We start from the raw sequence: 26,554 nt of genomic DNA, 5'->3' as shown, positions 1-26,554 counted from the left end.
GCTGGGCTGAGCGTGTGTGGACTGGCTGGTGTTAGTGCAGGCGTCTGGGCTGAGCGTGTGTGGACTGGCTGGTGTTAGTGCAGGCGTCTGGGCTGACCTAGCTCTGTTCTGGGTTGGAGATGCAGTCAGAATCACAGCCAGCCAGGTCTCAGTGGAGAACAATAACAACTTGCTCTTAAATTGGCAAGGAACACTGTGTTCCCCGTGCAGCATACTGAATATGTCAGGAACCAGTGAGCACCTCTCTCTCTCTCCCTCTCTATCTATCTACCTCTCTCTCTGTCTCAGTCTCCCTCTCTCTCTATCTACCTCTCTCCCTCTCTCTCTCTCTATTTCTCTCTCCCTCTCTCTGTCTCAGTCTCCCTCTCTCTCTATCTACCTCTCTCCCTCTCTCTCTCTATTTCTCTCTCCCTCTCTCTGTCTCAGTCTCCCTCTCTCTCTATCTACCTCTCTCCCTCTCTCTATCTACCTCTCTCCCTCTCTTTTTCTCTCTCCTTCACTTTCCACCCCCACTCCATCCCTCTCCGCCCCCCCCTTCCTCTGTCTTCAGAGCTAATATCTTCTATGGGTTTGGAGATTAAACACAGTAGCACAGTAAGAGTGAAAAGGAAAGGTTTCATGTGAGAGGTAGAAGTGCAGTGGAACAGAGATGGAGATCCACAACAGTGTCTGCCAATCCACCTACAGATGAATCTAGCTCTTTCAGCTGTTTCTAAATTCCCCATTTCTTTTTACACCGAGGCATTCCTTCATGTAATCCCATCAGACGTTAAGTTGAACCTTTTTCGACAAGGAGAGACTTAACATCTGAAGTGTCTAAAACTGAGAGAGGGCTTCTCAGGGGTTATTGCTTCTGTCTGAGGTGTTGTGGCTCTCGATGACCTTGGACTAAGGTAATACTTCAACATCTTATCCTGCACTTATCGACAGATCGCTTTCCTCCTCTCCCCCAACCTGGCCAGACTTTAATTGTCACCAGCTACAATTCCTTGTCTGCTCTGAAGGACCGATGTCCTGTCCAATCTGATCAATAACCTATTAAACTGTAATACACCTGCTCAATTAGCTATGAGATCTGCACCGAGGCCAAGAAAGACAAACAAAAAAAAAGCACCACAAAAGGCAAGTCCAGAACGTCCAGCAAGTCCAGCACGTCTAGCACACTCAAAATTGCGGCTGGTCCCTGCTGTGTAAATTCAAGAGGAGGATTTGGGTCAATTTTCCTGACAGCTGACAGGACGATTTTTGGCATCTGTTGCAGATGGAATTCGGTTTGCTCATTTCTTTTGCCATTGGAATTTCGAGTCAATGACAAACGCTGTGCCACATTGTCCTACCGGACAAACAAAGTGGTGGAAAATAGAAAACGTCATTAATCTAAAATCTCTATTTTCTCCCAAGATGTTTATGGTGAGCAGGACAAGCCAACAGGAGTAGTGTTGGCTCTCGGTGTTGCTTTGGCAGAAAGCTCTAGTACTGTATAGACCACCTGTGCGCTATTAACATATAGATTGGCTGTCATTTCCATTTTGATGGAGGAGGAGAGGATGGAATGATGGAAGGGTGCGAGGATAGGAGGAGGGGCTGGACCTTGAATGTATGAGTGTGTGTCTGTGGGTGTGTGTGTCTGTGGGTGTGTGTGTATGGATGTTGTCTCTGTGTATGACTGTGTGAATGTGTGTGTATGCTGAGTGGTTTTCATGGAAAAAGCACAAATACTATTTGTTCGGTCAGTATTTCTGCCATCATTCCACTGTGTTAACAATCGCCCATCACCGTGGTGATGCATGAGGGTGGATCCCATGCTGCAGGATGAGTCAGCATGCTGGGGGCATGTGACCCCAGCCTGTGTTAGGTCAGAGAGACTGATGTCATAATCAACTCAGACACACATGAGAGCTGAACAGACGAGAGCTGAACAGGAAATGACACAATCACGCCTGTGATGTTACAAGGTCGCCTGACATTCCTTTCGGTATTGTAAAAAAAAAAACACTCTCCAACTCCAGTCAGAGCTGTTTTCCTTCTGAACGAGAAAACCCTTGCATGAGAAACCCTCATCTTGAGAAGATGCAGGTGTTGACAGACTTGATAACTTGATAGGTACGGAGAGAAATTGCATGCCTGCACAGTACAGGGACAATGTGTTGTGAAAAACATTTGATTACACCACTGTGAAAACATGAATAGAAAAGTGTACATGTGCTGGCCTTGCACTGTGGTAGCTGCCTTACAATGTGGCTCTTTCCTGAATGAAAAAGACATTCACAGTCGCAAGCCTCCAGACAGATCTCAACAAAGCTTTATTTCCATCTACTTCTTTTTATGGACGCTTCCTTGCTGCTGATTTGGAAGCCTCTTTATGATGAATCAAAAACATCTTGGTTGTTGTGTGCCATTAGAGAGAGGGCACCTTGTTCCCACACCCACACCCCCACCTTTATTAAGATGGTGCCATTGACCCTGGGAGACCCCAATTACCCCATACATTAGACCCATCACTCTCCCTGCCACAAAGCCAAGACAACCACACACACATGCACACACGCAATCATAAACACACACACACACCCATGGAAACACGCAATCATAAACACACACACATACACACTCACACACCCATGGACACACGCAATCATAAACACACAGACACGCACACATATACACACATTCACTTGATTTTTACTGTTGGATGTCTCATCCTTTGGTGGATGAAGTTGGAAGGCTGGCCCACACTGACACCTTGCACCTTGCCTTCTGAGAATGTGTAGCCGTGGATTTGCATGGCCCTCTGTGTTGACTCTGAGCTAGATCAACTGCTTTTGGTTGCATAGGAAGTGTGTCATACCAATCATCATTAAAAGAAGTGACAGTAGGGGCCACTCGTAATCCAAGCTGCGACACGCTGAAACATCAGTGCTTCTAGAAGCAGAGTTCTCAGAGTTCACACCAGTCCCCTCTCCTTCCACTCATTCTGCTTTCTAACTGTTTGTTTTCCTAGTCTCCAAGGAGCTGTGTGTGTGTGTGTGTACTTCACGTCAGATGTTTTTCGTTAGAAAGAGTTTATCTGATAACTTGCAATTGTTCAGGGTAAACGGATCAAATACCGAGCCCTGTGGTAGTGTGATGTTGCTCTCCTCAGCTCTCATGGGTTTGCTCCTCGGCAAACTCATTAGAAATAATTGGACTCCTTTTCTGATGAAGAATCTGGATGCCATGCTCTAATATTAAATGCTTCACAAATGCCCTCTGAGGCTTTGAAGACCAACTCCCCATCTCACAGACTTCTCTGAGCCCATCCTATGTTTAACAGTTCCCCTTCCTTTTACTCAGGAACAGCGATTAACGAAAAAACGGTCTCGGTCCGTGCTTCTCTCCTCTCCAAGTCCCATCTGTGTGTGAGAATCTGTGCTTGTGTAGGTGTGTGTGTGCAGACAGAACACCAGCCTGAAGGTAGAGAGGAGGAGGGGTATCCTGGGAGTCACTACTTCCTTGAGCACATTTCCCTAAGCTGACTGTAAGAAAAGAAGAACAGTGTTTGTTTGTGTATGGATAGTAAGCTAGAATTCAACAAGAACTCATGGCTACCAAGACCATCTTGTTGGTCCCCAACCACACTCCCACACACACACACACACACTCCCCCCCCCCCAAGCATTTGAAAGAATATTGGTACAAAGAGCTACAAAGAGATGTATGTTGGGTTGTTAGTGGATCACATGATGAACTGAACTATAGAATACCATCAGAGTTTGTAGAAGGGTTATGTTTAAAAGGATTTCTTTTGTGGTTGAAGGGTTAGGAGTTCAAAGCCCTTCCTCTTTTAATGTTCTCTCTCTTTCTCACGTGCTCTCCCTCTCCTTCTCTTCTCTTTCTTCTCTTTCTTTCACACTCCATGTCCTCTCTCTCTTTCCTCGTCTGTCTTTCTCACTATCTCTCTCTCTCTCTCTCTCTCTCTCTCTCTCTCCCTCTCCCTCTCCCTCTCTCTCTCTCTCACCCCCTCCTCTCTCGTTCTCAGTCTCTCTCTCAATCCCGATATCTAATTACCACCACAGGTAATAAGCTCTGTCCATTAGGGAAGGTGGTTGCGCTCTGGCTCCGTGCGCAAATCAATTACCTGTCTTCTGTTTGCCATTCTCTCGTTGGCAAACAGAGACAGTGTTATGCCCCCCCCCCCCCCCACACACACACACACACCAAAAGGGAACACATATTGGGGATGTTTCATGTGGGTTTTGGAACATGTAATGAACAAAACCTCAAACATATATTTGCCGGTTGCAATTTGTCATGTGGTGAGGACAGCAGCGGGCGTCGGGAGCCAGAGAGGAGGGGGGGGGGGGGGGGGGGTGTTCCTCTGGTGACATGCAGCCTGGATGTGTCAGAAATCACAGCTGCTGGTTCTAATTACAATGCTGAAGTACGACGGTGTGCTGTGTGGTTTGGGAAGCTTGTTTGTGTGTGTCTGTGTGTGTGTGTAAGGGTGTGTGTACGTGTAAGGTTGAGTGTGTGTTTGAGGATGTGTATTTGGGTAAGGATGTATGTGTGTGTTTGTTTGCTTGGGCGCGTGTGAGTTGGTGGGTGTGTGCTTGTGGGTGTTTGCGAGTATGTGTGTGTATTTGTGTGGGTGTGCGTCTGTTAGTGTGTGTGTTGTAACTAGATATCAATTATGTATTCAATGCAACTCCCTCCACGTAATTAACTGGATATTTAATATGCAAATTGTTACCTACAAATAACTAACAAAAAAGTCCCAAAGACACTATGAAGATATTACAATTTGTCCTTTGACCTGAGCTAAACTGAGTGGCCAGGATTCTGGAAACCCAGAATCCTTTCTACTCCTCTCCAATCATCTCCAGTCATCTCCATTGTCCTCCAGAGTAATCTCCCTTCACCTCCAGTGTAATCTCCAGAATCATCTGTCATCTCCAGCATCCTAGAGAACAGGAACCTCAGACAAGAACAGACACAATGGAACAGCAGCTGATGACCCGTGTGGAGAGACGTTTGGTGAAGGTAAAGGTTGTGCTGTGCAACAGGGAGCACGTGTTCTGTATGGGTTATGTATCAGACAGCATCTGGCAAGGAGGTCTTCATCCAGGCAGGACTGTTGCAGCCTGATAAGGCAGCATACCACCCTCGGATTCTCTTGCCCACATACACACACACAAAATGTATATATATACAGAGAAGACACATTTACAGTATATACACACACACACACACGCTCGTGTATCTATATAGACACACACACAGATACAAACACGTACACACACTCTTTCTCTCTCTCTCTCTCTCTCTCTCTCTCTCTCTCTCTCTCTCTCTCTCTCTCTCTCTCTCTCTCTCTCTCTCTCTCTCTCTCTCTCTCCTCTCTCTCTCTCTCTCTCTCTCTCGCCCACTCTGCTCCTGCTTATCTCTCCAGCAGGAGAGTCTCCACTCCTCCCACACAATCACTCAGCCAGTCGCGTTCTATATCTGCTCCACAACCTTATCAGAGTGAAGGGATCAGAGCTTCTCCCAGCTGGAACGTGCTGGAACACCACAGAGCCCTGGAAGGAAGTCAGGGGAGGAGAAGAGGGGGAGAAGGGGTTGGGGGGGTGGGCAGAGAAAGGTGTAATCACTGTGTATCTGCAGTACTTCAAAGATGGCGACACGTCGGACAGGTCGGGGGCTGGGGGGGCTGGGGGGGCTGGGGTCACTCTGGGGTCACGGAGGGGAATTGGTTTGTGAATGTATGAGAGCCACAGAGTGGACTGAACCTGTGGGAGGGAACCAGACTGGAGTGGACGATAGCGCTCACTGTGGATCTGTGAGGAACGTTTTGTTCAAAATACAAAGACATTCTATGAAGGATGCAATAAAATAGTTGAATTAACATTTGTTTTCGATTTTTCTGTGAATGTTTATCTCTGTAACAGTTACCGGTGATTTGTCTGTCCAGTCACAGTTGCCATTGGCTAATGTATACATTATGTCAGAACTTGCAGTAAAGTTAATCGGATTCAGGTAATTAGTCAAAGAAGTACAGCCTTAATCATGTACACCTCAGTCATTCTGCCTGAGGAAACAGACTAACGAGTGTTTCTCAGGAGAGAAGCTGCAGGTAGTGTGTGTGTGAGACCAGGAGAGAAGCTGCAGATTGTGTGCGTGAGACCAGGAGAGAAGCTGGAGGTAGTGTGTGTGAGACCAGGAGAGAAGCTGGAGGTAGTGTGAGACCAGGAGAGAAGCTGGAGGTAGTGTGAGAGAGACCAGGAGAGAAGCTGGAGGTAGTGTGTGAGAGACCAGGAGAGAAGTTGCAGGAGGGGAGGAGGTGCAGCTCTTATGTGGAGGCGAGCTTCTCTTTCTGCTGCACTAGTTATCCCTGAGCCTGGGCCCACACACGCACCCGCACACACACACACACACACACACACTTATGCACACACACACTTATGCACACACACACCTACACAAACATATACGCACACACTCCTATAGGCACACAAACTCTCTCACACACACTTATGCCCGCACACACACATTTGTATGCAAGCTCACTAACTCACACACTTTTATGCACACACACACCTACACTCACTCACCTACTAATGCAGGCATACTAAATCACACACACAGACACACTTTCATGCACACACACACACACACAGACACACTTTCATGCACACACACACAGACACACACACACACACAGACACACACACACAGAGGTTGGTACAGACGGTCACCTGGTGCTGGCCTGTCTTCCAGTGTGCACTCTCCTCCCAGCCACAGTCTCTGCTCCCTCACCCAGCCCACACCCCATCACGTCAGCCTGCTACAGAGCTCGCTCCCCTCCTGCTGGAGAGCCAGGTTCAACACCTTCACCGTCCTGCTCGCTAGCTTCATGTACACTGTGTGTGTGTGTGTGTGTGTGTTCGGATATCGCATACATCTTTTAATCTACGTTTGGATTTGTGCACAAGTTTGTGTGTCTGTGTGAATTTTACTCAAGTTTGTGTGTTTGGATCTTGCTCAACTGTGTGTGTGAGTGTGTTTGTACGTGTTGACATTTATCTGTGGCAGTACACGGCTGTATTCAGCTCATCTGACCTTCAGGTCTCTGAGGAGCGTTTGTTTTCTATTCCGATGCAGCAGCAGCTGCTGACAGAGGGGTGGATCTCAACAGGCCTGTGAGGCAGGGGACGGGGCTCCATCATCTCTGGCAAACAGCAACATTGAAACCTGCCGAGGCCCAAAGATGGACAGTCACAGTGCCTCACAAGATGTTCGTTGTTCACATGAGACCAGCAGAACCATCAGTGTGTCTTGTCAGGGTTTTTTTTTAACCCTTGTGTTATCTTCGGGTCATTCTGACCCATCAGTCATTGTGACCCACCGTCGTATTGCGACAAATTTACCTCATACAAAAACAAAGTGAAGCATTTTCTTTTAACTGTCGGGCTGTCTCAGACCCCCCACATTGGAATGGTTAAAAGAAAATTATTTTTATTTGTTTTTGTATTTGGTAAAATTGGGTAAACACAACGATGGTTTGTTATGAACCTTTGGGTCATGTGACCCGAAGGCAGAACGAGGGTTAAGTATCTGAAGAAGGATAGAGACGAAGCGACAGGCTAGTGTGTTTTTGTTCCCGACACTGGCAATAGGTGGAGAGAGGGAGGAAGGGGAGGAAGGGGAGGGAGGGATGAAAGACTGCTTAGATATTGGTCTGGTTACATAAAAGAAGGAGGAGGCGGAGGAAGGAGTAGGAGGTGTCTCGGTCAGGTTAATCTACTTTGAATATAGGAAAAATGCATATGAAGATTTTCCTATGCACACACACACACACACACACACACACACACACACACACACACTGCAGGGGTCTGTTCTAAGGGAGAAGTGGGAGAAGATTTGATTAGCAAGCGTGGCTAATGCAATAACAAGAGCCCAAGCTGAGTTTAAAATCTCCCTGATATGATTTTAAACTCTGCTTCTTATAGTTTTAAATGAACAGTTTCTAAATTGTTGTTATTAAGGCCTCATGAAAGATACCGTGAAATAGAATATGTTTTACATAAACTACTGGACGATTTATTAAAAAAATGTTTGTGAAAAAAAACCCCGGCCAAGAGAACCCCAGACTTGTTTTACTTTTCCCTAACTCCTCATCTCCTCCCATCAGTATTCTACAGTAGCTCAGCTTTCTCGTGTGTTCCGGTTGAAATGAGGTGCTGTATCTTCAGAGCAGCTTTGCATTCTCTACCCACAGGCCTATTCTTCATAACTGCTTATCTCCTCCCAAGCTGCTTATTGGTGCTTCGCTAACTCACCTCTGAAGAGCCCCCCCCCCCCGCCCCCCCCCCCTCCCCCCCCCCTCCCCCCCTCCCCCACCGCACCTTGGCTCTTATCACCACTCTGTACCCTTGTTCAGAAACACCGCAAGACTCTGGACTGATTTCAAGGGTTGTTATTTCAAGGGTATTTACTGTAGGTTCTGAATGCCGAATTTCGTAGTGCTGCACCTCGAGGCTCACACACACACACGGACACATGGACACACATGCACATAGACACACACACACACACACACACACACACCCCGAACAGAAAAATGACTGGCTGCGTCCCCTCAGGATCAGGGCAGGTGTCGAGTGAGAACCAGGTGCAGAGCACAGTCTCTCAGCCTGAAGGAGGTCTGAAGCCAGCTCAGTGTCACCCAACTCACGTTGAAGAGTCGGTGTGGATCCCACCCCTCGCTGTGCTGCAGATGAACGTTTTTAAGTGAGACCTCTGGTGTTTGTCTCTCCCCAGGGGAAACGTATCAATTATTCTGGTCATTATTGAAGCCTCAAAACGTGTACAAGAGCGGATGGTGCTCCATGCGATAGTGTGGGGAGATATGGCCGCTTTGACATTCTAAACACATTACATCTCTCTCTTTCTCTCACTCCTTTCTATTTTTCCTCTCTTGTGTTTTCTCCCTCTCTCTCTTTCAAACACACACAAGAGAGTAAGAAAATGAGAAGAAAAAAAACAAACATACGTGATAACTTGGACTGGGAGAGGGATGGCTGAAGGTGACTACAGTGGAGCAGGTACCACATTAATGAGATCCCGTAGCGGTCACATCACCATTCGAACTGAGGTATGTTTTCCTGTTCCTGTGCTATGTCTTTAATCTCTGTCCATGCGTCATCAGTGTGATTTCCCCTGATTCGCCTGCAGTAATTTCTACAGTAGGTGTGCTGTTGTCCGTCAGCAGTATCGATCAGGCGTGGAGACAGAGAGCTACAGTACAACCTCTTCAATCGAACACAAATATCAATATGGAAAACACATCTCTGGAAATGTCAAGGAGAGGTCCCAAAGCCTTAGAATGTGTGTGTGTGTGTGTGTTGACTTCTGAAGCCACTCTGATCTCACAACGGCAGGTCAAGATGAAGTAATAACTGGTGGTTTAATTGTGCACGAAACCACATCAAATATGGATGTGCACGCAACATTTAGTAGTCTTCTCTAATCCATCCCTCAATCTCTTTACCTTCCCCGCCTCTTATCCAGAATATTTCACCCTCCACCTCTGGAACTAGTTTGAACTGGTCCTGCCTTGAGGCTGTCTTTAAATCTTCAGTTCATGTTGCATTATCAAGCACATGGACAAACACTATGATATTTTCAGTGGTATGTCCCTCGCGCACCATCACAGAGAATACTTTACTATTTCATATATTGTCCAAGGAAGCATAATTTTTTTGATAAAGCTCCTCTTTCTATAGGAAATATACAGTATTATGTTGAGAAAGATATTGTACTGTGGGTGTGTCAGATATGCAGTCAAATACTTTGTCCGAATGAGACTACCTTGCCTGTCTATAAAGCATTGTAAATGCTTTATAGACAGGCAATCTTTATTCACTTTCTGACACTCTGACACTCTCTCATACACACACCCACACGTACACGCACACAATCACGCACATACAAGCGTACACACACACACACACACGTGTTGTTAACGTACATATGATATCCCTGACTTCTCCCACAATGTACACCAGCTAATCCATAACTCTGATTTATAGTTCTATATGAGGACACATCCATAACTCTAATGTGTTCCCCAGTACACGCACCAGGGAAATGATCGGACAGGAAGGAGCTGGAGCGCAGGGAAATCAATAGCCTTTGTGAGGAATGCCATCTTAATTCCCACCCAGGGGCCTTCAGGAGACAGACCTCTGCAGCAGCACTCTGGGCTTAGAGGCACGCTCTGCACACTGATAGTCTGGAGGATTGCCAGTCTTGTGCCACAGCCACAACGACTCAAACAGGTTTTTTCAGTTTTCTTGAATATTATAAAGACTTTGTGCTGGCAGGGGGGAGGTTCACCACATCAAAGGCGACCACGCCCTTTTCTACTTTGGGGAGGAGGGAGGGGGAGGTGAAAAGGATTTCAAATACTTTCAACAGTGAAGAAAAGGGTTTAATCTTCCACAGTCATATTTGATATTAATATGTTTCATTAGAAAAATACTGAAGGAAGTAGGTGTGCGTTCAGACGGTTCTAATCATAGCCTCTCTCAAAGGTCTTCAGGGAACTTATAGGATATCACACTTAATGGAAAACGAATTACCTTTTAACTTTCGTGTTATTTCCATGACTGCTTTTGCTTCCCGTTGCTCTGTAGAAATAGACCAGAATAATCGTTTCTTAGGGACAAAGACGCTTCAAAAACATTAGTTATAGAACAGTTAAAAGGCACAATCCCACAGTAGCTGTGGGTTTTTTTACCTTTTAAAATACAAAAAATATAATCAGCGCATTAAATTGATAGTTGAAATTTTGTTTCCAAAGAAAGAAAAAAAGCAATAAAGTGAATGGAACTTTTTCTGAGCTGCATTCAACACGTATTCATTGAAAATCAGTCTGTTTCTTGAGATTGCTATCTTTTTTTCCTTCAAACAAAAATGCCAATAATGCATCCAGACAGACAAGCATGTTATCATCAACCGCAAAGAGATCAATGGAGGATATTTCCCAAACAAACAAAGATGCTTTTCTCATAGTGGTTCTCTCCAACCCCCTCATCCAGCACCAATTAACTAAGTTTGGCTGGGAGCCAATTAAAAGATTAGAGACATCAATAGACAGTAGCTTCACCATGGCCATGGCAGACGATGGCTAAACTGAAAATTAGCTTTGCTTGTTATCTAAAACAACATGCAATTACCCACCCCTTTCGTGTGAGAAATGATTTGGCCTTTGCACAGCTCTGTGTCGACTAAAATTGATGTCCTATTCAATTAGTTTTGGGGGAAAGAATATGACGTGGAGGGCAGTGCGAGGTGATCCCATGCAGCTGATGAGTACCAGGGGAGTATGCGCTGTCTGAGGCTGCAACCTGATTGGACCAGGCAGGGTTTCCACAGTTACACAAGGTGATGACAGAGAGCAGGACACAGAGGGACTGTGTGAAGCAGCATGACCAACACAAAATTATAGAACCGAGTACTTGACTTTATGCACCTTATGATTTATTTGATCTATATTTATCATCCCAGAACGCCCCCCCCCCCCTACACACACACCCCCCCACCCCCTGCTTATCCACACACACACACACACACACACACACACACACACACACCACCCCCACCCCCTGCTTATCCACACACACACACACCACCCCCACCCCCTGCTTATCCACACACACACACACCACCCCCACCCCCTGCTTATCCACACACACACACACACACACACCACCCCCACCCCCTGCTTATCCACACACACACCCCCCACCCCCTGCTTATCCACACACACACACTCCACACACGCCTCCTTCCTGGAAGGATGGTGCAGGAGAGCTGTGGTCAGAGGGTGTTCTAGACCAGTGGTTCTCAATCCTGGTCCTCGGGACCCCCTGTCCTGCATGTTTTAGATGTTTCCCTGCTCCAAACACACCTGATTCAAATGAATGGTCGTTATCAGGCTTGGATAATGACAGTTCATTTGAATCAGGTGTGTTTGGAGCAGGGAAACATCTAAAACATGCAGGACAGGGGGTCCCGAGGACCAGGATTGAGAACCACTGGTCTAGACTGTCAGTGACGCGAGCATCAGGATATGTATACGACCAAAGTGTGTTAAGATTTCACCCAGTTTACCTGCGTGGACAGATGGACGAAACCGTGAAGAAATGTTCGAGGAATATCTTTCCCTCTTCTTTTCTCTCACCTTCTTTTCGTCCACTCTCTGGCCATCCGTAACCATTCATCACAGCGAAGGGAGGTAGTTCTAATCATTAGCTTGGTAATTGCTATAGACAGTGAGCATACCTGCATTGGACATTATCCCATATGGCTTTCCACTAACTTATACAGCCCACCTCCTCACACACACACACACACGCGCATGCACACACATATGAATACACATCATATGATTGCATTTAGCCCCAGGATCGCTTGTGGCTACACTGATATTGCTAGAAGAGAGTGTGTGCTATCACTATGAATCATGCTATGATCCCTTTTCATAGAGCCCTCTGAAGGTCAGCATAGTGTACACACCCACACATACACACATGCACACACACACTCCCACACACATACATAAACTCCCCCCCTACACACACACACACACACTCCACACACACACCCGCTTCCTTTCATGGTAGGATGCCGCAGGAGAGCTGTGGTCAGAGGGTGTTCCAGAACTGTCAGCGACACAAGCATCCGGATCAGCCAACCAGACTGGTGCAGGACACAGGGCTGTTTCCACACATCATGTGACCTGACAGTGACAAAGGTGGAGGACTGAGGAGGAGGGATGTGTGAACTGGTTGTACATGACTTTGAAAAGGTTTCAGCGGTGACCTGGTGCAGACCTGGCCCTCAGACCCCACGATCACATTCTTCATGGTCGGGATGGTAGTAGATGACACGTGAAGTCTCCTCTCCTGTCCTCTCCTGTCCTGTCCTCTCCTCTCCATCTGTAGTCACCTAGTGGCTAAGTCATGAACCTACTCCATTTCATCATACTGGTGCTATCCATGGTACTGATTCGCTAACGTGCTGTATGCTGAGACGCTTTTCAGACTTTAGGCACATAATGTAGCTCAAACACTCCTCAATTCATTCATTACTAGAACAAACACGTGTAAAACTAACTACATTTAAAAAGCTGAAAGCATATCAATTATCCAGTTAAGAAGTGCTGCTTTAAAGTGGTGTTTTGCTTGAAAGTGCTGCTGCAGAAACAAGGAAACTCCATGCTTTGAGACTGTCATTAATAGCAATACCTTGTCTGAACCATGATCATCACAACTTCCCCCTGGCCCAGGACCTGCGTATGAACCCGCCAGGGGAGCCTGAGCATCCCAGAGCACGACGACAGCTCGGAAAACCTTCCCACCACTGCGCGGTGAGGTAAGCATGTAACCACAGATGATCTCTGAGAGCACATTTCTCTCTATGGAAACATTGCATCTCCCCATTCTCACCTCTAAGGAGCCAGTCAGCATGTGTATTTATGTTAACTTAAAAGAGCTTTCTTACAAGCACAGGAGTACCAGAAGAAGCTATGGGTGGTGGTCGGAGAGAGAGAGGGAGAGAGGGAGAGAGGGAGAGAAGTAGCTTGGAAGAATGGGGAATGTCGTTTGAGTTGTCGGAGAGTTCTCCATCACCCTCCTGTGAGGCCTACAATAGCAGGTCTTCTGGGACCTGGCATGGCTGATACACCGTACAGAGCATGTAATAGTCACATCAGTTCGGGGGAGACAGCAAAGGAAGCCTGGGATTATGAGCTACAGCTATCACTAGGAGTACAAGACAGCGTGAAATTGGCATTCTTAGGATCCAAGGGTGTAGGAGAGGATGGTAAAAATAGCCTTTTCCGACAGCGGATAAGGAGTTGTTTATGGCAACACAGTTGCGTTTCTGTTTTTATCTTGAGAGCTGCTCAACAGACTCTAACAAGCACTGACCTTTTAGAAAAGCAAGAACTACGAGAAATAATGAGCAGGTGATGATTTAGCTAGAGTTGCTGCCATGCAAACAAGGGAACATTTTTTCCTTTCTTGTATCCCACAGATGTGTGGACATGTTGTTCTCGCTAGGAATAAATCTATAAATCATAATTTTTGTATGAGAACACAAAAATGAAAAATAAATCATTAAATAATGCTACAGTAAATCCACATATATTCTGCTTCTAAATACCTGCTAAAAATTAAAGCCAAAGCAAAAACATATAAACTAACTACTAACGAACTAATAAATAAACTCAAAGGAATTTACTTCAGTGCTGATGCAGCTTGTTGCTAGGTAAGCATCCATTAATGTGAAGGCAGTGAACCAGTCCCTAGGGCAGCAGAGACAATAGAGACATGGAGTCTGTAGATAATCACTTCATCAGTATGGCCGCCCGGTTGAAAGGAGTGGATAATGTCCTAACGGTCGCAGCTGTTGTTGTTTTCCCCAGCGAGCCGTTTGTTCCTTAGGCCATGGTTTGTTCGCTTCCAATCTCCGCTGCCCTGCGGTGGAACCGAGCCATTCCGGGTCCTGCTGAGGGGAGCAAACTTTTCCGCACGCTTACTGAACACAGGGATCACGTCATGCTTTCTAAGGCCTTTTTTTCCCCCAGCAAAGGCAGGAGTGAGGATTGAACAATTTACACCTCAGGCTTCTCCTCCGAGGTAGCTTTCACAAGCCCTTCCTCTTCTGGGAGCTCATGCCAAGAGTTTGATTCGATCTTAACTGCCCCATTAAAGACAATAAAGACAAGAGATTACACTCTCCTCTCACCTTCCTGCTATTTCTCTCCAGATAGGAAGATAGCGTAATTTGCACCAGATAACCTATATTTACCGGACTGTGTTCATGGTGGTTTCAGGGTTATAGCTAAGCCACAATTGCTGAAACTTTCCTGCTTTGATGGTTTAATTCACCTCCTTTTACTCAGTCTTTCTTTCTCTCATGTACTTCAGTTTCGCTTCTTCACCTCCTCGCTTTCTCTCTATTGGTCCTCCATATTTCTGGCTTTGCCCCCCCGCCCCACACACACACACACACACCTCCCCTCGTATCCCACATATTCCCCACTGGCACTATCTCATTTCAGAGTGAATTGAGGTTCCTTAGGCCGTGTTTGCTGTCTTTCTTGCAGACGGGAGGGGATGAGGGAGGGAGGGAGGGAGGGAGGGAGGGAGGGAGGGAGGGAGGGAGGGAGGGAGGGAGGGAGGGAGGGAGGGAGGGAGGGAGGGAGGGAGGGAGGGGAAAAAATAAAAAGAACCATAATTGACAGAATCCTCATAAGGGATGGTCCCCAGCGAGCGGTCAGACTGGCACCAGACACTGTGCTGGGGGAGACTGAGGCAGGCTGGGCTCTGTCAGACACACTGTACCTGCGCAAACACCTTTCCATCCCCATAATGGATTCATTTAGCTGACTCTTTTTATTTCAAAGCAGCACACAAGGAGAGATTTGAACCTAGGATCATTTGATCTACAGTCAAATGTACTCGACCACTGAGCTATGCCCATTCCAGCTCTTTCCTTTAGTCCTGCCTGCCTGCCTTTCCCCTTCGTTTTGGTCCTCCTTCTGCCCTCACATCCAGTACTTGCCACATATAGCAAATAAACCTGAAACTTGGACTATATGGTGGAAGGAATTCAATAAAAGTTTTTCTCCAGTCCAATGTTCAGACACAGACAGACAGGGATGTGATGAAGTACAATCAGAAGCCATCTGTCTTGAATAAACTCCAGATTAAAGGCGTTTGTATCTCCGATCGGCTTTTGTGATGTAGGTTTGAGGAAAAATCTTTTATTTTGTCTACTTTTTCAGCAAAAATGATAGGAAACATAAAAGTAAAAGTTTTAACTGAGTTATCACCATTTTACAACTTTGTTTGTGTGTTGGATTCAGTTCCTCCATTGTTCTGTGACAGCTCCCAACAGAGCTGAAGTATGGAATAAAAGCAGCCAAAAAACAAATCAATTTCATTATTATTTTCTTGTGAACAATGACCCTTCAGTAGAACCTGCCAACTTCAGAACCAGTCAAGCAGATCAGCCTCCTGTGGGCCTGCTGTGTGTGTGTGTGTACTGTACGCTTGTCTGTCTGTCTGTGTGTACGTGTGTAACTGTGTTTGTGTGTGTACAGCATGTATGTGTGTGTGTACATCTGTGTGTGTGTGTGTGTGTACACCTGAGTCCTGTTGCCCTTTTCCCCTGCAATCACACTTCCACTTGGAACCGAGGATTGTTGGTCCGTTGGAGAGGAAAGAGGAAAACCAAACAGGGGTGCCTCAGACGATCTGGAGAACGGACCAAGCTCCACATTGTCTTATCGGCTCTGGAGGAGGGGAAGAGGGGCTTCACAGATAGGATGGAGCACACCACTGTGGAGGAAAGCTGGGCTCGAACATTCATTTCACACAAGCTCCACATCGTAAATTTGATACTTTCTCGTATTTTTGCTCGGTGGGAGATTGTTGGTATGGAACGGGGGAGGGGGGGGGGGGGGGGGGGAGAAAGGAGAAAAGAAGTTAAGCATAAAAAAATAAAACAGTCAAGAAATGGAAGGTAATGAAAGCTTAAGTGGTTTTCACCGTTGGAGTTTTAATGGAGCGTTGCCAGTTATTGGTTCATTAAGCCTCATTGTTTGTGATCACAGTGGGTGGATGGCTCAATATTGTGTTCACTGTTCGGTCTTGTGCCAGTGCTTCATGATACACATGGTGTCAGGACTGCTGCAATAGCCCTAACCCTAACCCTACACCAGACGCTCCAATACCTTTTTTTAATGAAAGAGAGGAAATTGAAGGAGAGGTAAAAAGGAAGAAAGCGAGAAAGACAGGAGAAGGGAGGGAAAGAAGACGAAGGGGAAATGAGACCAGACTCCTAACCTCTGGGAACGGAGAGTGAGAGAAAAAGAGAGCCACGTGAAGTTGAACATTCATGAATATTCATGTTTCCGATTTACGCCTTACTGGTGACAGGAGGAGCCTGAACCAGCTCTCTCTGATAAGCCTGCCTTCTCCCACCCACCCATCTCCTGCATAGTCCCCCTGTAGCCAACCCCTCACCCAGCGCCCGCTAATCCTCATCCCCAGTTCAGAGCCTCGGCAGAGGGTCCTGAGTCCTCCTCTCCCCCCCTGTAGCCCCCCGGGCTCCAGAGAGCAAACGCTAACTCTGTGTGTAACATGATCAGGCCAGAGCAGAGCCTCTCTCGCCCCAGGGGAAGCCTGCTCTGGAGATGATTTAGTCAAACGTATGCATATTCTCCTCCCTGATATGGTGGTGTGAGCTAGAGAGACACAGACGTACACACACTCTCGTACACACAGTACGCCGTGACAAACTTCAAGGTTGTGTGCAGTGTGTTTGTGCATGCAAATGTGTGTGTGTGTGTGTGTGTGTCCACGTGTCATTGTGTACTGTATATGTGTGCGAACGTCTGAACAGGCGTGCACATTTTCATACACAGCACTGACCATGACAAGTGACACTCTTTCCAGGGCTCGGAGTGTAGTCTGATCCCAGCCTGTCCAGCACAGCTGTCCTCCCGCACGGTCACCCTCCTCTGCCCCAAACCACTTTACGCCCCGGTAACCATGGTGACTGAAGGGATAGACCCGTGGTGTGTTTTAGACACTCTCTCCAGGGAGGGGCTTCCATTTACAGAGTGTGTGTCTGGCTGGCACAGGATGCACAAGGGACAGAGGTGTTAAGATCACATTCAGATGTGCCCTCAGTGCTCACTTGGGGCAGCAGTCCACCTGCGAGGTCCAGTCCTGGTCAACATGCTGCAGGACAGGTGTCCTGGGCGCTGGGCAAGATATTTACATTTTCCAATCATTAACCATCAAGAAAAAACACTTTTTTGTGTATCAAACAATAGTCAGATCACATAAAAGAAATAAAATATGACGTTTTAAAAATTAAAAAAAGCAGAAATGAGAGCTGTCCTTTTTTTTCAATTGAGGAGATAGGCTTTTTGCAGTACTTACTTTGTCTTTTATTTTATGCATTAGTTTCTTGGTAGCATCCATCTCACCCATTACCAGCTGTGTTTCATCCATAGTAATAGTCTGAAACGAAACTGAGAGGATGAAATATGATGAAACCAAATCCTCCAGGTGGAGGACTGTCTGTTCACATCTACACTGTAGCCGTGGAAACAGGCAGTGACAGCCCTCTTTAGGCTACCTGTGAAGCTATACTGTAGGTCAAACTGTTTTGATGTTGTACTCACAACGTACTGTACAATGGGGGACAGTGGGAGTCAGATGGCTGAGCGGTGAGGGAGTCGGGCTCGTAATCTGAAGGTTGCCAGTTCGATTCCCAGCCGTGCAAAATGATGTTGTGTCCTTGGGCAAGGCACTTCACCCTACTTGCTTCGGGGGGAATGTCCCTTTACTTACTGTAAGTCGCTCTGGATAAGAGCGTCTGCTAAATGACTAAATGTAAATGTACAATACAATATGGAGTTGAGAGATTTACATTGTTCACTGTGCCTGGTACTGTAGCTGATGAGGTCACTTGGCACAGTGCCTGGTAAATATATTATTTTACATTGTCATTATTGTTATTTTTGAAAATACTGTTGTATGGCTGTCTGCTAAATATATATTTAAAAAAAACAAATGTCAAATGGTATACAATTAATACTCCAGGTTGTCTTTTGAAATGTCTCTGTGTCTTTTACTGGTGTGTTTGCAGATGTAGAAACAATACTTACTATGTGAAAATGTGCTGTAAAAGTGTATGCTTGTTCTCCTGTAAGTTTGAGAAAGAGTTTTAACCATAATAGAATGAATGGCATAGAATTGGTTTAGCCCAATTCCAGACCCCCAGCCTTCCAGCCCCCCAGCCTTCCAGCCCCCCAGCCATCCAGCTCCCAGTCCCCCAGCCCCCCAGCCTTCCAGCCCCCCAGCCTTCCAGCCCCCCAGCCATCCAGCTCCCAGTCCCCCAGCCCCCAAGGTCTCAGAGAGAGAGAGAGAGAGAGAGAGAGAGAGAGAGAGAGAGAGTCCCTACGTGGACAAGCCGACATATTGCTGATTTCTAGAGGCTCACATTACTCCCAGTCCTCCCGGAGGCGGCTGAAACGTAATTGATTCTCTGTTTGCCTGCTGGAAAAATGCACCACCAAGCTTGAACTGTGAGCTCTCAATATATAAATTTATCAAGCTCACAAGCAGCAGTGCTGGCGATTCAGGCTCAAACTTTCAGATCTGTGTGTAATGTATCACGTCGTACAGCTTCTCTCTCTGAGTCCTGCCGCGGCTAGGGGACTGCCTCCAATCTGACACACTCTCAGCTGCACCCTTCTCTCTTTACCACATTTTCCATCTACAATACACGGGAGGTGTAGAACTCCAGTGAGCCGGCGTGCAACACTTCAGATCCAGGTTCTTGTGATGAGAATGAGTTAATAGGTAAAACAGTTCTTAGTAAGTTAGTTGGTGTTATTAACACAATGTTAATGAGAGTCTCAGACAGGCCTTACCTATTAACTAACACTTATTACAAGCACTCAGATGTAAAGTGTTACCTACTATTCTAACTGATACTATTCTATTCTATACTAAACTGTAAATGGTTTTGGTTTGTTATTTATGAATGATTTTTAAATGGCTTAAACTGTACATGAAAATGGCCTTACGGATCAATATTTCTTCTTCGTGACTGCAAGGGTGGTTCCAATTAATTTCTTTCATAAAACTTTTGGGAAAGTTACGGTCAGATAATGACTTATCTGAGCGGGTGCAAGCCTGCCCTGTTCATTAGCTGATGGAGGAGTTTAAAAACAAGGGCTGCTTCTACAGTAATTGTGCTTGTCTGATCCCAATGAGGGCAGGGACCTGCTATTACAGCGAGACAGAGGGAGGAAGAACAGACTGATACATAGGAGAGCTGCAGAGACGTTCTTTAAAGTTCAGACAGCCAAGGGGAAGTTAGCTACGACTATCAGCTGACTCAGAATGAGATGGAAGGGATGGAGGTGAGAGATAATGATCTTATCCTTCGTTAATAACAAGTCAAAAAGAATGCCATTCAAAGCACCAATGCTTGAGGTTTTATCAAGGTTTTGGCTGGTTTGTCATTGCAACTGCAACCTGGACCATGATCCTCTGCAATTTACGACTTCTCCGACCATGATCCTTGTGAAACCTGGAGTCAAATAATCCCCAACCAGTCATCTGGACAAAATGATCTGCAGCAATTCTTCTTACACTAGATTGGACAGGAAGAAGTCCTTGGAATAAATAAAAAGGTATGCCTCACACGCATAAATGCACACACACACACAAATACGTACACACATCCAAATGCACACACACACTTACATTCACACATACATAGCTATTGTAAAATATGCTTCTCACGAACTGGGCACATTTGAACCTTTTTTAATGCATTTTTGTCCCACTGAGAATCACTGAAACCCACAATGTCGTTTAAAATGACCTCACATCGTTTTCTCTCCAAACCATTTACTCTACGTAATTGTTGCCCTAATCTCAAAATGACTAGCCAGCAAAGCATATAATATTCCTTTCTTGGTCCTGTGTGTAAGATATTCATGTGAACATATTTTTTCTGTAGCTTGAATAAATCCAAACATTCATTTTCCTCATGCTATCCATAGCCACAAGAACCAATGAGCGACCTCCACAGTCTGACCTAGAGAAGGGGATGATCTGGTCAGTAAATGGGTTAGCATGGAAACTGCTGACAGTCCACATGCCACAAATGGCTTTTCCTTATCTCTGGGTTGACATCATTCTGCCACAAACAGCAGATGACCCTTATTTCCTCTTCTCCTTCTACACGGTTCTCCCTCTCTCTCTCTCCCCCCCCCCCTTTATCTCTCTCTCACTTTGTTTGTACGTCTTGCTTTCGACCTGACTGATGGTATTGTTGAAACAGTTCCTCGTTCATTGAGGTATCAGTTCACTTATGGCTGCAGGGCATGACTATAAATATATTATTTTTGCATTTATGTTGTGCTCTGAATGTGTTTCTAAGAGCAACACACAGAGTGGTAACAGTAACTCATCTAGGCACTAACCCTTCATAAGAATGATACAAACCCTTTTTGTGCACCTAATCACAAAGACATTTCTACGTCAAAGAGAAGGATTAGCCAGCAACGTTTGACATTTGAAAGAATAGTTTTCTACCACTCAAGCGCTGACACAAACAAAATTCAAAGTTTATTTGTTATTCGCTTGCTGTTCTTAGTTGTTGTTGTTCATGCTATAGAATTGATTCCCTCACAGGCTGAGTGTGATGGGAGGCAAAATGGAGGTTTGTCCGCCCGGGCAGCGAGCCAGCTCGCCCTTTTCAATCACACACCTGCTCAGGAAGGTGAAGAAAACCCCCCAACTTACACAATTTCATTTGACGATTTGGATGATTGGGGCTAAATCCAGGACATTCTGACGGCAGCTTGCGATAGACCAGGAAACGTACGTTTACCGAAGCTGTGGGAGAAAGTCTCCTCGCATTTCCTGTCAGAGGTCCCGGTCTTGGACTTGTCAGAGCCGAGAGACGGATCAGTTTCTCCTTAGTCCTAAGGGAGTCTTGTCTGTCAAGGGGCTGTCTGTCACGTTCAAAGTGACGAGGAGGCCACAGAGCCGAGGCCACAGCTCTAACTCACTGACAATGAGACACACTGTAGCACTCTGGGCAGCAGTGAATAGTGCTGCTGAGAAGTAAACATAACAATAACACAAATCCATCTTTTACATCCTTCCTGCCATTTATATTATCCATTTGCCAATGCTCTTTAGTTCTGTCTGAAAAGAGAAAAACTGCTTTCCCCAGACCTTGTGGTCAAGGTCAGCCTTGAATCATCCTCACTCTCTGTCTGTTCTCCATCTCTCTTCTCTCTAATGAGCCATGCATTCGTTCGCCAGTAGCAGGAGAAAATTGCTTCCTCTGCTTCCATCTACCTTCTCCTCTCTGTTTTCACCTCATCATCCCTCCATCTCTTTCCTTCCTCTCTTCTTCTATATTTCAGCATGTTGACTAAGCATGATCTGAGCTCTCCTCCCTGACGTTGATCTCAGTGATTTACATCTTCCTGCTCATGACACAAATTACCTGTAATTTACAACCCCCTTCCATCACTCTCATAATCTGCTCCAGTGAGAAGGCAATGTCGCAGTGCTTTTTCTTCTCTCTCCTGCCCTCCATTTCCTCTACCCGCCTCTCCCTTTCTCTCTGTCTCTCTCCCTTTCTGTCTGTCTCTCTCACTTTCTCTCTGTCTCTCTCCCTTTCTCTCTGTCTCTCTCCCTTCCTCTCTGTCTCTCCCTTTCTCTCTGTCTCTCTCCCTTTCTCTCTGTCTCTCTCCCTTTCTCTCTGTCTCTCTCCCTTTCTCTCTGTCTCTCTCCCTTTCTCTCTGTCTCTCCTTGCCCTGCCCTGTCTTTCTTTGGCACTCACTCTCTATTTTTCTCTCTCTCTTTCATTTTTGTCTTTGTTTCTCATTCTCTCCCTGTCTCTCGGTCTTTGTCTTTCTCTCTTTGTCTATCTGATTGTCTTTCTCTCTCTCTCTTTATTTTCTCACATTTCTGTCTTTATGTCTCATTCTCTCTGTCTTGATCCATGTTTTGTTCCCTCTCTTTTTCTCTTCCTTCCTTCCTTCCTTCCTTCCTTCCTTCCTTCCTTCCTTCCTTCCTTTCTCTCTCTCTCTCTCTCTCTCTCTCTTTCTCTCTTATTCTCTCGCTCCACACTTTACGATTGATTGCCTCTGCCGAGCATGCTGGGAGAATAGGGCCTATGTAAGCAGAGCGTGAGGTTTTATAAAACCAAACGTGCTCCATCTCCATGAATGGGTTCCCCTGACATTGGGATGTAAAGCTGAAATGAGGTGTCAGGTTCGTCACTCAGACATTGAAGGACAGCATCAACACTCAGAGGAGAAATGCTTGGCATGCGCCATGAGGGAGGTCTTCTTGAACCCCTGCAGTGTCCATCCTTTCAGGGAGAAGTGAACACGAGGGAACGAAACCGCTTTTCAGCACAATGAGACACAGCAAAAGAGAGTGTTTTGAAATTCCTGTAACCTGTAACACGGAAGGAAGCGTTCTTTCCAAATCACCAAGGGAGTGTTAGTTACGATTTTACAACAGTTCTTAAATTTAGGTCGAGAATGTACGAAACTCTGTTACGGTAGATTTACACACTTCGGTTTGATCTGTAGTTATTATAAAAAGCAGTCTACAGTAATATCACATGTAGCCAATATCCATATACCTAATAGCTGTATTTACCTAACCCCAGATGAGTGAGTTGACAGCATGATCTTGAGGACATGGAAGGAGGTCCAACACAGTCCATCATCTGCCGTAGAGAGTTGAAAAAGTCCTTTTGTTAAGCCCACAGTCTGTACTGGGAGAGTGGCATGGCTGATAGCACTCAGACAATGAAGGCTGCGGTCTCTTCTGGAAAAAAAATGATGTAGCCTGTTCAGACTGAGCTGCAGACCCAGAGAGCGTTCACACAGGCTGAACACCACACAGACACCCTGACTGGAGAATCACACCGAGAACAGAAAGAGCCTTGTGTGTGAGGATCAGCCCAGAGGCTGTCCTGGTGGATTACCAAGCTCTCAGATTCAACCGTTACTGAGAGGACTGGGAACCATTATCATGAGACTCCATACATAAAGGGTCTATACTGTTCACATGAAAGGCCTGTATGGCTTCATGAAGTTGAGGCTTCTCTCAGAAGGAGGGCTTCTGTGGAGCTCAGGGATAAAGCTTTTTGGAGTTTGGCAGGTGCATTGACTAAACCAGTATTTTCAAAGATTGTATTTGATGCTCATGAAATGAGCTCAATAAGGTGTCTTGCGGTGGTGTCCTGGCAACCATTTTTGAAAATGTGATCACATTTTCGAAGGCTGTGTTGTTGGTGTTTGGTTGACCTGTTGGTCTGCCGTCAAGAATTCCTAATATGAAAGAACGTCAGAGTAAGTTTGTCGTCCTTGAACTTCAAAGAGACTATGTCTTCTGCTCAGGCTGGTCACAGCACAACGCTACATCTGAGCAGATGTGAAGATGCAACACATGAAGATAATACTCAAATAACACAGGTATGAAATTTAGTCAGGTGGCTGAGCGGTGAGGGAGTCGGGCTAGTAATCCGAAGGTTGCCAGTTCGATTCCCGGTCATACCGTGTCCTTGGGCAAGACACTTCACCCTACTTGCCTCGGGGGAATGTCCCTGTACTTACTGTAAGTCGCTCTGGATAAGAGCGTCTGCTAAATGACTAAATGTAAATGTAAATATTAGAGATGGAAAATGAAAAGAAACATAAAACATGGTATTGCAGAAGTAATGCCATTGCACCCTGCATATCCAGTTAATGTTAATGAAAAGGAAACTGCAGAGTAGAGTACAGCTCTCGGCTCATAACAGGGTAACTGGAAGCCCTGGAGAAAGAATTTGATTTTGCCTATGAAAGTGTTTTGGACAGGTAGATTAACCCGTGGATGGATACACAGACAAAGCTTTCTATTCTTTCTCTGTTGACCTGTGGTTTCCCTTGCCGAAAACAACAACACGTTTTTAGCATAAACTGCCAAAATATCTTTCCAGCTAGTCTCAGAAGAATCATGTCACAACTGTGAGGTGATGTTCCCAGAAGAAACTGAACATGAAAAGACTTTTTCAGATGAATGGCAAATACAAAACACATCTCACTGTGCATTTAGCACGTCAATAGCTTCTTTAAAGGTCTACAGGTCTGGTTTTCAGTAAGGTGAAGGATAAAATCAAAAATGGTTTTACTCTGCTGGTGGTTGATTGTTTTGTTGATTGAACTGCATGTGTATGTGTGTGTCTGTGTAAGAGAGAGACAGAGGGAGAGAGAAGGTGTGTGTGTAGGTGTGTGTGACAGAGTGAAAGGGAGAAGGGATAGAAGAGAGAGAGAGAATGTGATGTTTGTGTGTCATGCCTTGTGCCTTTGCCAAGTTCTAAGTTCACCAACCGTCTCTGGAGGAGGGGATCTCTCACTGAATAGCTCCTCCCAAGGTTTCTTCCATTTTTTCTCCTCTAGTGAGTTTTTATGGGAGTTTTTCCTTTTCTTCCTTGAGGGTTTGGGTTGGTTGAAGGGCAGTTTTATGGGCATATGTGAAGCCCTCTGTGACATTGCTTGTTAAAAGGGCTATACAAATACATTTAGATTTGGATTGGATTTGATTCTAAACATTGCTGAACCCTCTCCTCCTTCAGAAACGAAGGTCCTCCGCTTCACAACTTGCAATAAATTCATACAACGTATTTCACGATACATTTTCTTCATTTGATGGATGCTTTTATCCAAAGCGGCATGGAAAATAATGCACGAAGAATGTACAGCAGAAGTTCTGGGACTAGAAGTGCATATTCTAAAGTATTTAGGAAGTTAGAGTTAAAGAGTATCATTGACCCCCTCTACTGTGTGCATGCTCTGTACCGAAGGTACAGTAGAGTAACAACTCAACAGGAAATTCATATTCAATTAATGACTGAGTGATGATGTTGTTCTCAGTGACTAATTTAGCACAAAAACAAGTCAGTGAGAACAACGTCAACACTGTAATCGTTGGTTTGCACATGTCGTTCACCATCACGCCCCTCAGTCACACAAGGTGGCTGCTAATGCTAATCTCAGTGCAGCCGGAGCTACACTTATCACTCCAACCATTTATTTATCACATGCTTCGTTTAACTCCACCCCTGTCAGACGTCTCTCTTCCACCAGCAACCCACCTCTCTCCACAAATCAGTCATCTACGGCAGAGTGGAAGAAAGCCAACTGTGCTCTCTCCCTCCCCCCAAGTCCTCCCTCCTCCCCCCCCTCCTTCACTGCCACCCGTACGACACCAGACTAAAAGATGGGCTCCATGATATCACAGTGAGAGCTGCTGGTGGTGGATGGAAGCTGGCGCGGCCGGCGCTGTTGGCTCGGAGCGTCGCGTCACCTGAGTGCTTTACACTTCACTTCTCCCCTCGCCGCTTCCACCAGGAGACTTTAATTACAGGCCCTGTCACTGGCCCTGCTCTCCTGGCTCTCTCAGGTGGAGCAGGAACCGCTCGCACGGGTGAAGGGGTTGATGGAGGGGGTGGGGCAGAGAAAGCAGGGAAGACAAGGTGCAAAGGGCTGTGGAGTGGAAATGTGTCCATAGACAGTAATGACGCGACGGGCCATGCCTCGGTTTGAAGGCAGGCTACAAATAACGAGGCGAGGCAGCGAGGAGGGAGCTGAGTTGAGGGCAGTGGGAGAGGTCTGCCTCATAGTGGAACTAAGGCTGATGGAAACACATATGGCTGATAACCAGTAGCGCTGACTCTCACTGACCTGCATTAAACAAGTGTGCAAGAACTGTAGAAACACTGGTCCTGTCTGACCTCGTTTTCACCCGTATTAAGAGATAGATCAATCACAAGGCCTCCTCTCTCGCTAAGAGATACCGAGACAAGAGATGACAACGTCCTTGTGCTGTCGCATTACTGATAACCACTACAGCATGATTTCATAAACAGCCTCGACTCTGTGGAAAACAACCAA

The sequence above is a fragment of the Osmerus mordax genome, chromosome 8, assembly GCF_038355195.1.
Source record: "Osmerus mordax isolate fOsmMor3 chromosome 8, fOsmMor3.pri, whole genome shotgun sequence".
Classification (NCBI taxonomy): Eukaryota; Metazoa; Chordata; class Actinopteri; order Osmeriformes; family Osmeridae; genus Osmerus; species Osmerus mordax.
This window is presented reverse-complemented; position numbering follows the sequence as displayed.